The 13285-nt window shown below is 33.4% G+C and overlaps 1 protein-coding gene and 1 long non-coding RNA gene across 2 annotated transcripts in view; one reads left to right on the top strand and one right to left on the bottom strand.

Moving 5' to 3' along the window:
- The window catches only part of LOC138318963 (zinc finger protein-like 1 homolog), a 433896-nt gene that overhangs the window by 366739 nt on the left and 53872 nt on the right, over positions 1-13285 (bottom strand). The window lies entirely within an intron of this gene.
- Positions 4860-6414, top strand: LOC138320073 (uncharacterized). The gene is made up of 3 exons (XR_011208084.1): positions 4860-4879; positions 5101-5421; positions 6251-6414. It is a non-coding gene; the product is annotated as an uncharacterized lncRNA (long non-coding RNA).

Below are 13285 nucleotides of genomic sequence, written 5' to 3'. Positions count from 1 at the left end.
AATACATTTAATACTTATCATTACAATAGTATTATCACTCAAAACGTCAATCGTTCCTAATGTAGTATAACATTAGCATATAGATCAACATAAGAAGTGTCCATGACCTAAATAACGCTCTCAAAAGCTTACAGCGGTCACTTGTCTTACTATTCCAAGGGTGGCTTCAAGGTAAGAGTATATTCCTTGTCTCAGCTTGGACTTATATTTTTATGTGTTACTTTAAAGTGACAAATACCAATTATTTCCTTTACTTTGATGTTGTTTTTTTCTAATATGAATGGAACTGAACTTATCGATATTACAGAGTCAAAGTTTTCGTGTATGATATATTTTCGTAAATATTTTCATTAATTGTCTATATTGCCCCAGTTGACGTACCACCAATACATACACACCTCAAAATGGGCACATTATCGGACTGCATACATATGCTGTACATGCGGACGAAGACAAGTCGTTGGGCTTTTCGTGGCATTCAATATAAATATGTAGTTTTTATTTTCTCCTGAGTGTAAGGATTTTAACAATAGAAACATTCTATATTTTTTTATTTAACTTCATATTCAAGAAATACGGGTTGTGTAACTTGTTTCTACCACAATTACATCACATATTGGCCAATTTAAATATGATTATGATGAAATAAGATTTTGACTGTTGATATAGTGGTGTGCAAAAAGGTGGGTGATATATATCCACCGGGAAAACGTCATACATTTTTGCAATAATTACATGTATGTTCAGAAATGTTGATGGTATTCAATTACTTTAATTAGAAAAAATATTGATTTCTTATATTTTTTATACTTTAAAACTGTACTTGGACCGTTTTATACTAATTATTGTCGAACTACATACAACCATGCATAAAGCATGTTGCCACCATAAAAGTTGTGTGTTTTTATGTGTTATGTTTATGATATTCCAGCGGATGCCACCATGAGAAAAACGTTGATGATCGTCCTTGTCCTTTGTTTACTGGTTCAGGTGGCACATGCGCAATGGAATATCTGGGACTGGTTCCAAAGGTTGGGATCGTTTTTTTGGATATCTCGTGGGTTTAGAACACTTTTTGGCTATCCAGAACAACACATTGCACATCATTACTAGTGACATGAGGTAAGAAAAAAAAAATTGATTTTTTTTAATCAAAATGTTAAAAACTTGAGAAATTAACTTATGGACAAAATATTGGATTTTATGAGAATTTTGCCGTTTCGACCATATACACGAGAGATTAAAGCCATAATTTCCTAGTGTGGTGTTTGATTTTCATGGATTTATGTAGAAATTATTTTTGGGGGTCTTTTTTAACTAGTTATGATTAATAAGACTCATATTTTTTCTCAGAATAACAACATATATTACCCCTACCCCTTAATTAGTTTTGAGTTACAAAATGCACTATTTTTACCAATATTTTGCAAAATTTTACCGTTTATAGAAAAGACCTGGTATTAAACTTTTGTAAATACATTGCTCTTTCTAAATCAGGCAGAAAAATGGGGGTTGCGTGAACTTAAGTTTTTGCCCCATTTAAATAATTGTTATTTTTCAACATTTTAGAGTTAAAATTAAAAGTGCTCAAATTACCACTAAATGTCAGTATTAAGTGACAAAAGAGTATCATTCCACACGTTAATGCTTAATATTTTACTTTCCATCAACCAAATATTTATAGCTAATATTAGCTCGATACAGCTAAATATTCTGCCGCAGTAATGATTTATGTAAAAACAGTATATGTAAAAAAAATGGTAAAACTTTTGCTCTATTCAAAGCGGGAAAAACACATTTTCAGAATGGCCGCCAATCTGGCAATTTCTTAAATTCTCCGTATAACAATATCTACTAAGAATAGAAATGTAATTCTCTGACAAAATTTGCAACTTACAACTTGCTACAAATATTGATAAATTGTACCTGAAAATCTCATAACGACTTTGTTCTATGCCGAAACACGACTGAAACCTCAGAAGAATGCGTCCCTAAAATGATATTAACTGTTCTTTGGGTATATTGATTTATTTATGTATTTTGATCTCAGAGTTGATCTTAATTGCAAACATTAGCAAAGATTATTTTGAAGGTAAATGCTTATTTTTCATATTACATTTTACATGTCCATCGTGTACCAATTATATACTATGAGTGTATAAAAGATATGCATCATCATAAGTGCCTTGTAACATTTTTTTCAGACAGATCTGATAGGAGAGCCTGGACCTACTAAACAGTATCCTTCAATTTGTCTTCAAACGTAACTTTATTATGTAAAAATTAAAAAAAAAAAACAATAAATTGCAACTCATATAGTGTTCTTGTTTGTTTTATATACGAAAAAAGACATACTCAATGCAAGAGTATCGCTTATGTTTATACAACATTATTTAGAATAAATATTATAGAGTTGAACTCTACTTACATTATATCGTACTTTATAGGCCTAGAACAAACACGTCTACAGGATACCGTCGATATATTAGTGTCCTTTTTGTGTTAAAATATTACAACAGTCTGTAACTGTAAAATCTGTTTAACTTTAGCGCATAAATTATTGCGAATTCCTTATTCATTGGCCTATTCAAACTGCACACTGCGCTAAAATTTTATATATATGTTTTTAATTTTAAAATTTGGCGATTGAGCTTCCAGGATATATTTAATTGAACATTTTTGCATTTTTTGCATGTCAAGTTTTCGCAATCATAGGTATGTCCTGCGAGAAAATACAGAATTATTGGCGTGAAAATAGCAAGCTATACGGTACTTCAGAGAAGGCTTATGTTGTAGGAATCTGTAACACACAAATATATGATCATAAACTGCTACTTCGCTGTTAGAGTACAATGTGGTGTGTTAAATTCCCTTAAGATAAAACTGTTCCGGTTAATCCTAACCATACATCTACTTAATAAAGATGCACTAATGAATGTAAAACGAGAGCATCAAAATGTCGTTATCTATGACGCTGTGATGAGATTTAACCTCAAATAATTGAGTCATTAACATCATGGCTAATGCTGCCATGTAATTCCACTTGTACTTGTGATATCAATAGCTTTCTAAATATAGTCAGTTTTATTATCTAAAAATTCTGTAACAAAACATACTAATATTTATCAGTTTTTCGGACATTTCAAGTCGATTATCATGTCAAATGATTCTAAATGATACAACAAACAGAAAACAAACAGAAAAACTCCAAGGCAAATGTACTTAATCTTTAATCTATTTATTTCTTTTCATACTAAATCCGAATTTCTGAAAACTACTATGAAGAAAAAATCCGAGAATGGCGCAAAAAAAAAAATCGACGTTACCATGACGTCACAATATAGACGTCGACGTTGCGTATTGATTTTAAAAAAATAATCCATTTGAAAATTTATGGAATCGTACGTTAAAACTCCGAGGCACGTATCCTTAAATAAACACTTTTCATCACTTGAACACAACGACCTACATTTACTTGTTTACACCTTCTTTAGGGTTTAAATCGATATATGCGACTGAAAGTGAAAATATTGAATTCAAACTCGATATGCCGTCAAAGTTAGTAAGAATTCAACAGCAACAATGAGACTCAATCACGTACCACGTGATATCCGATAACGTTTGAGCGGGACTAATATCTCCAGTGGTGATAGACGTAACTATTTGTAATTTTCCCGCTGAAATGACGTTATCCTGCGATAACGTCATTTGACATCATTCCATCACAAATAGAAACAATAGTGCCGCACAAACGTGATAGGGTATCACGTGGTACAAGAATGAGTCCTATTTCTAAGCCAAACCATTGTCCTTACATTCTTCACTCCTTATATTTAGCAGCAAATGTTTGCCTTCGTTTTAGGTTAGGGTGACTACAATGATCTAATTATGTACTAAATGAAAACATATCAGTGATGAAAAGGTCAACTACAATAGCGTGGGTAGAGTTCGTTCTTTATGTTTCTAAATTGCCTTCTTTTCGGAAAGTTTTTCATCTGATAGAAAGTTGCTAACTTAAAAATCACGAAAAGCGGTTAACGTACGTACTATAATAAGCGTTAATTGCTAATGAAATACAAATATCTATATCAAGTTGTTGTAGTGAAATGACAATGCATATAGATATATCACCCACCCTTGAACATTGTAGTATAGTAAGTTAGAAGCTGTGTAGAACTGCTATATTTGAATGATTTATCGTAAGACAAATGTCATTGTTTTAACTCAGCCGCCGTACAGCTAGTATTTAGCTCATAAGAAACATACAGCTTGATGGAGTAACAATCTACACACTCAGGAAAATTAATTCACGAAATCTGACATTATAATTAATTCTCGGTCAGGCAAGGTTTAATATGCAACTTTATTTTACTCTTCAACTCTTAATTTGCTACAAAATTTGTCCACATTCAGTTACAATCTAAACAACAATCAATTACGAAAAGAGCATTCCAATGATTATATAATTATCTTATAGAGCTTCCACAAAGTCACAATAATAGTCCAATGATAATATATTTATCTTATCTCACACAAAGTCTCGACAATGTTCATGTGATAAGACGTCGTCGATCATTAAGTGTCATAAGTTAACATTACGGTCAATGACCAACTAATTGAGTAGATCGTTAACGAGGAAATCAAACGCCGTTTGTTTTTTTAATTGCGTTGAATAGAAAGGAGAAACCAACAAATGACATCTTTTACGGATTATGTTTGTGTGCGGAAAGCAATTAAAGATACATTACATGTACTCAGTAATCATCACATTGTGTAAAGGTTACTTGTTGACAGGGGCGTGACCATAACTTTCTAGTATTTATAATGAAGCTCGTATAAATTATCACTTATCGGTCTGTGATAGAGGATCTATCTATAGGTAGTTTGGAAGATATGGTTACTCCCAGTGGTTATATAGTGACGCTATACAATTGAGCAATTGTTTTTTAGTGTAATTTCGTACACTGGATAAAAGGGATTGCTATGCTTTTAAAAATCTTCTTAGATGAAGAGATTCATACCTTGAATTCATAAATATATATCAAAAACCTCGAAATAGAATTATTGTTTGTATGATCTTTATCTATTACTGCTTTTCAGGAGAAACTTAAAAATGAAGTATTTTCTCGTTCTCCTTCTTGTCTGCGCTTTACTGGTGGACGTTGAAGCTCAACCGAGGAGGAGGAGGAGAAGAAGGTTTAGTAGACTTCTTGGAATTGGAGCTGGAATTGGGCTTGCCAGAAGACTAGGTGGTTTCCCTTACGGCGGATACTATGGAGGCTATTACCCATATGGAGGCTACTATGGAGGATATCCTTATTATGGCGGCTATGGACCTTTCGGAGGAGGTCTTGGTTTAGGAGGAGGTTTTGGTTTAGGAGGAGGTTTTGGTTTAGGTCTACTGTGACCTTTTATCGGATGGTACGTATAAACGTGTATATAACTAAACTTTGTTCCTAAATAGCATATCGATAGAAATTGTGAATGGGTCTTATTAATTATACTAAACGCAGTATTTTCTCGTTTGATGCACAGCATCGAATTACAACAGGATAGCATAGTAATGAATTTGTTTTACAGATTCTAAATTGCAACCAGTACAATCTTATCTGAGTGCATATGTCTGGCGCGAAAAGCGCTATTTTTCCTGCTGGATGCTGATAGTTATTCAACCATACAGCATATTAAAAATAAAACCCGTATTTGAAAGGCCAACTGCCTTTCCGAAACGGCTCTGATTTTTTGTAATGAAAGAAAAAAAAAAAGCAAGATTGAGTCACAAATGTTATAAGCTCAATGTTTATACTACACTTACCATTAACTTCTAAACAATTTACTTACAATCAATCAAATGTTAATTTTCATAACGCGGGTCGTATTATCTTTCCCGTCGTCGTCTTTATTACCGCGCATTAGTTTATAATCACTGCACCAGACGACAAAATAGCGAAAAGAATTTTCATTGTGAAGATAAATTACACAGGGAAGCTTGCATATGTTTGGCGCTGTAATTTTCTCTTAGGCTTTTATATAGATTTTATTATTTGTTTTAGGATTTTTTTTTCGGAAAGGCAGCGGGCCTTTTAAATGACTATATAGTGATTTTTGGTATTGCACAATATCAAAACACGAATCATAAAAGGTGAAAGTCATGATGAGATATTTCCTTGGTGTTTTTACCTTATATTCAACCATTGGTCTTTTTTGCGTATATATACCTCGTCTGTCATGTATATTGTTTTCTTTTCAGATCTTTCGTGTATTATGTACCATAGAAATTCCTTTACCTTCCTTCTGCCATGTTATCCAGCTGTACAAGAGCATGTGACGCTTTTATTCTGCAAACTCGAGAACATGTTATTGTAATTGTATGTTTTCTAGCACGGAATTAAATAATTGAAAGATTTTACTGCAGACGTTCCGTTTTAGTTTTCATTGATCAATGAGGGACTATAACCGATTCAAAAATCTTATTTCTGTTACAATGTGAGATTAACGGGTTGCAGGATGTATTCATTTACAAACGGAAATTTCTAAAAGTGCCATAACATCGTCAAGACACACAAGCATCATGCAGGTAGCGGTACAATGTAACACATCAACGGTACATTGTAACATATCAGCGGTACATTGTAGCAAATCAGCGGTAAATTGTAACATATCAACGGTACATTGTAACATACATTGTATCAGAGGTACATTGTAACATATCAGTGGTACATTGTAACATATCAACGGTACATTGTAACACATCAGCGGTACATTGTAACATATCAGTGGTATATTGTAACAGATGTACATTGCGAGATAGTATTCATGCCATCAGGAATATTCATGAATGATTCATGAACTTTCAAGAATATTAGTAGATTATGGTTCTTGAAAAAAGTTCATGAATATTCATCAAATGACCCTCATGAACTCTTCACGAAGTTTTATGAATCTATGAAACATTCATGATTGTTCATGAACAATGTGTCAAGAATTTTTATGCATGACTAATATTAATCAAAATTCTTCAAAATGGCTGAAAATGTTTCATTCATTTTTAAGAATTTTAAGAATCAATTATGCATAAAACTTCATGAATGATTCCTGACATGCTATTTCATTCATTTTGATGAATGTTAATGAATATCCACTGTAGTCACATGACTTGTCACTATATATATTTCCCGCCAAAAGAGTCACAATCCAAAATGACTGCTGTATCTCCTGGCATGTGTAAAGGGAAACATTATACATCTTAAAAGAGAAATGTTGGCACATTAATGAACGGGTTATTGCATTCCTGGATTCCCTTAAGCACTGATGAACACTTTCAGTAAGTTTTGATTTATCTGCAGTTCTTTTTCAACATGAAATTGTTGCACACTGATATTGCTTTAGTGATTATGCAGAGATATTGGTTTGTGAAATTTTGTCAAATGTTATTGAATTAAAGTATCCGTATAAACTATCATGCTTTACAAATATAGGTTTATTTTGGACAAATGCTAAGTTACCTGGAATGTATTATGAAAATTATTGCTGCGTATCACTGAAAACAGATTTTGTTAGCGCTTATCGGTGGCAGTATGAAAATATAATGAACACAGTAAACTCTTGGTGATTTCATGATGTTATATAAATATATGGATTATAATTATTGTCATAAGAATTTTATTTGATATTGGTTTGAAAATTTCAATTCTTGATCCCCCCGTAGAGTTCATGAAATTCAGATGCCGCTGACTCCAACTTGCATTCATTAAACTTCATGAACACGACTCAAGTTCATGAATATTCATGATCGTTCATGAATGTTTTGTGCATACTGCTGCGAGTTGAAGTTCATGAATATTTCATGAATTATCATTGGTACATTGTAACATATCAGCGGTACATTGTAACATATCAACGGTGCATTGTATCAGAGGTAAATTGTAACATATCGGCAGTACATTGTAACATATCAGCAGTACATTGTAACATATCAGCGGTACATTGTAACATACCGGCAGTACATTGTAACATACCGGCAGTACATTGTAACATATCAGCGGTACATTGTAACATATCAACGGTACATTGTAACATACCGGCGTGGTAACATATCAGTGTACGTTGTAACATATCAGCGGTACATTGTAACATATCAACGGTATATTGTAACATATCAGCGGTACATTGTAACATATCAGCGGTACATTGTCACATATCAGTGGTACGTTGTTTAACATATCAGCGGTACATTATAACATATCAACGGTACATTGTAACATATCAGTGGTACGTTGTAACATACCGGCAGTACATTGTAACATATCAATGGTACATTGTAACATATCAGCGGTACATTGTAACATATCAGCGGTACATTGTAACATATCAACGGTACATTGTAACATATCAGTGGTACATTGTCACATGTCATCGGTACATTGTAACATATCAACGGTACATTGTAACATATCAGTGGTACATTGTAACATATCAGCGGTGCATTGTAACATATCAGCGGTACATTATAACATATCAACGGTACATTGTAACATATCAACGGTACATTGTAACATATCAGCGGTACATTGTAACATACCGGCAGTACATTGTAACATATCAGCGGTACATTGTAACATATCAACGGGACATTGTAACATATCAGCGGTACATTGTAACATATCAGCGGTACATTGTAACATATCAACGGTTTATTGTAACATATCAGTGGTACATTGTCACATGTCATCGGTACATTGTAACATATCAGCGGTACATTGTAACATACCGGCAGTACATTGTAACATATCAGCGGTACATTGTAACATATCAACGGTACATTGTAACATACCGGCAGTACATTGTAACATATCAGCGGTACATTGTAACATATCAACGGTACATTGTAACATATCAGTGGTACGTTGTAACATATCAGCGGTACATTGTAACATATCAACGGTACATTGTAACATATCAGCGATACATTGTAACATACCGGCAGTACATTGTAACATATCAGCGATACATTGTAACATATCAACGGGACATTGTAACATATCAGCGGTACATTGTAACATATCAGCGGTACATTGTAACATATCAACGGTTTATTGTAACATATCAGTGGTACATTGTCACATGTCATCGGTACATTGTAACATATCAGCGGTACATTGTAACATACCGGCAGTACATTGTAACATATCGAAGGCTCCAAACGACCCCTCTTGTCAGCGCCGGTAGCTGGCATTTAATTTGTATAAATATGTTTCGTATTTTTAGGTATGCGATTCCCTGCGTATCAATATACAGAGAATACATTTCAATGTTATCTTTGAATTAAGTAAGAAATAATAATTGCCAACAATATGACATTTTATGTATATAAAAGAATATAAGAATTCGTGTAAGTAATGGATTGGAACAATGCCGAAATTTCCGAAGAAATTACAGCTCTTCCGAATGCCTCGGACTTTATTCGGCGCTTCTCATTTAAACACGGCAGAAACATATATACATAGAAATTGGAAACTCCTTCTTTGTCTTTGTTGACAGGCAGCGGGACCTCCGGTTTATAGGCATTTTCCCTTGGCTAACTTCTAAGTGTATTCTTTTAAACATGATATTTTTGCATCAACACAAAGTTTAAACATTATATCATGGTTTGATGTGACTGGTTTTCCCGATTGATTTTATTTAATATGATTTTTGAAAGCATGAAAATAGGCAATTTTACCTGGTTTTTCGAAAATCCCACATTTAAAACCGGAAGTGCATTTTGTTTTATTAATACATCAGTTAAAATATTATTTTTTCTATCCAAAATTGTACTCAAACCATCTGAAAATTACTGAACTTTTATAACATATCAAAGTTATTCTGCTGTATTTAACTATTGAAAAGTTTATCTAAAAACCCCTAAACACTTACAGAGGTACATTTGCCGTTCGTGAAAATGGCGGAGTTGCCAATCTCTATGTATATATGTTTCTGAACACGGTATGTTTCCATTGTTAAAATCTTGTCGTTTTTGTCAATTAAGATAGCAGGTTTAGTTAGCATGTAAATAACGGTAGCTTACAATGTTAACATAAATTTATACAAATACTTTCTATGCACTATATATTTTAAACAGGGGCGGATCTAGGTCTTGGTGTGCAGGGGGGCGGGGCACAATTTGAGCACAGGAGTTTGACGTTCTGTCAATAATATATTGTATAGCCTACATATATAAAAATACCCCTATATATAGTATATAGGGGTATTTTTTATATATGTATACTATATATTATTGACAGAACGTCAAACTCCTGTGATTTGAGGGAAAAATTCCCATATGATGGCATTGAGAATTCATTATGCTATTATTCTCAGATCTCAGCATAATGTCGTATAGGCCTACTGCTTGTAAAAGTGACAAAAAGTCTTAGAAACATTGATTCATTTTCACAATTGTACAGGAACACTGTATATATTACATTTTGGAAAAATATGAGATAAAAATTTCTTTCTATCAAAAAGAAATCTCAATGGCATTGTCAGTATATAACTTAGTGAAAAGAATAATGTAAAGATGCTATAGCTTGTAGCCAAAACACTCTCTAACTACAAATACTTTTTTACACCAAATTAATGTAATTGATGATGATTATGTACCTTCTGTAAGAACTCTCCAGAGACTATTGAACACTTACTAATTTATTGTGGCAAAGTAGACAAAATATGGAAAGAATTCAAAAATTGGTTAAATAATATAAGCCAAAACAACTTTCATATAGGTGAAGATTTGGGAATAAGAGATATACTATTTATTTGTGAAATCGGACCACCTGTTATTAATCATTTGATACTAATAATCAAATACCATATTTATAACTGTCGCTTCAGGAAGACCCAACCAAATTTTGAGAGCTGTAAGAAACAGTTTTGTAAAATAAAACAAATTGAAAAAACAGTGGCTACTGAAAATAACACTGTTAATGAATTTACCCAAAAATGGTTCCCCTTAACTATTTAACTACTTTATTAAAAAAAAATTAAATGAAAAATATCTGAAAAACAGACATTTGGGGTTTTTTTTATATTATGGGCAACTAGATATTTTTCTTGTGCTAAAAAAGGTGTTGTTTATGTTTGTGTTATTTTGTTGTTGTTTTGTTGTCTCCTATACATGTGGCATATGTGGAACTATCTATGTACCAATTATGGTTACAACAAAATTAGCTCTTCATCTCATACTACCCTAGCCAATAAATTGCAAAAAACATATTTAAGAAAATGTGCTTATGACATATATGAACCTTCTTATGTATGAAATCTTATAAGGATTAATTCATTGGCTTTTATTAAAGTTACACATATACAATTGCATGTATGTATACTCATGGTATGTGTGAATATATGTATATGAGTTAATTTAATTTCCCTAGATTGCATATGCAGAATTGTTTTACTTCTTAATTTTTATCAACCAGTTTTAACTGACCCTTGTGGAAACACAATGGACTTCTATGGGTCATGTTGCTGCTGAAGATAAAAATAATGTGTTACTGCTATTGTGAAAAATTTATACATGTATGTGTTAAGTCTGTATTAGGGCCCAACAGTGCGAACAACTATATATGTAAAAATACATGTAATATATGTGTGCTGGTATAGGAAAATGAGAAATGGAACATATATGTATTTTTGAGGTATTTTTGAGGTTCCCCATTGATGATTGATACTGTACCTAGCGTCTCTTGTACACATACATGTAAGCAATTTATGTCTAAAGTTTCAGAAAATTAACAAGGTACGTGTATTTATAATAACATGACATAATCTTCAATCAGATGAATGCGACCATTATTGCATAGACATAGATTTAACTAGTTGTATTACGTACATGTCCAATGTCTCTGTTTCTTCATTAAGCCTACAAATTTATACGCGTACGACTCCTCTTGTCTGTTAAACGTTTTGAATATCGACTAAAGGAGACTCAAAACGATGCATAATTATGTTATAACATTAAACTCTGTAACATCCACATGTTTAACTGTCTCAAAAGAAGTAGAGATTCTCTGTGCTACTTTCGGTTTGTGAATACATTCGAACTCCTCGGATTGTTTTAATGATTAGTTCCGGAGGCAAAATACGAAACGAAAGGGTAAAGGTCAAAACAAGGGTGATCATAAGCCAAATTGAATATATCAGCGGTACATTGTAACATATCAGCGGTATATTGTAACATGTCATCGGCACATTGTAACATATCAACGGTATATTGTAACATAAACTCTTGCATTACCCTTATGGCCGGAACTACTTCTAAGAGAATTCCCTTTTCACACAACACGCATTTTAGGGAAATCCCCTCTGCAGTCGAAGCATGAAATAAAAAAAGAATAATCAAGAATACAGTACCTGTATTGAAATTCATTCCTAAAATATCATGCTAATATTTAGAAGTAGCTTGCATACATGTATGTGTTTATCAACATAGCTTAATAGAGCATTTCCCGTGAACATCGTCCTATCGAAAGTTTGTTGGATGGAAACAAAGACAAGGAGTAGCATACGAAGCCTGTTGACGACTGAAGTTTTTATTCAGCCTGAAGATGTACAAATGATCGCGCTCTCTCTCTCAATGCAATGACCCTTGCGGAAGCGCTGTCTTAGGTAGATGTAGTGTGTGATGTGGAAGTACCCGGTGCAGATGTCTAGTCTCAGTCTAGTTTCAGTCTCGTGTCCGTCTCAGTATCAGTCTTAGTGTCCGTCTGACTAAGCCTAGTGGGGTCCTTTATTTAAAATGGGTACGTGACTGGTCCACGTGCCGTTGGAACAATACTTGTCCCAAAAGGTTACCCAGCTCATCATAAACTGTCAAAATTTACTTAATTTACTTTAGAATATACACTTACCGGCGCCTGATGCAGGCTTACCAAAATATAAATGTTTTGATTCTCCGACTGGACCTGGTTGAGACTGTCAGAAGCGGCTGTGATATGCGCATTTTGTATTAAAAACTTTACTGCGCAGCTAAACAGGTGTGTTGACTACGTGATGTCCTGTCATTCCTCCCAGAACATTCCACGTAGTCAATACCATACTTATTCTGTAACAGTTTACTACTATTTCGGTCACCTACATTGGCAATAAACATGTGCATGGACCATGCGATGTCCTGTCATTCTTTCCAGAACACTCCATGTAGTTGCTACTATATAGGTACTGTAACAATTTACTATTATTCCGGTCACCTAGTTTGGCCATGCTCTAACTCTGGCTGCAAGCATAAGTAAACAATCCCGCGTTA

Source organism: Argopecten irradians, chromosome 3 (genome assembly GCF_041381155.1).
Source record: "Argopecten irradians isolate NY chromosome 3, Ai_NY, whole genome shotgun sequence".
Lineage (NCBI taxonomy): Eukaryota > Metazoa > Mollusca > Bivalvia > Pectinida > Pectinidae > Argopecten > Argopecten irradians.
This window is presented reverse-complemented; position numbering and strand designations above follow the sequence as displayed.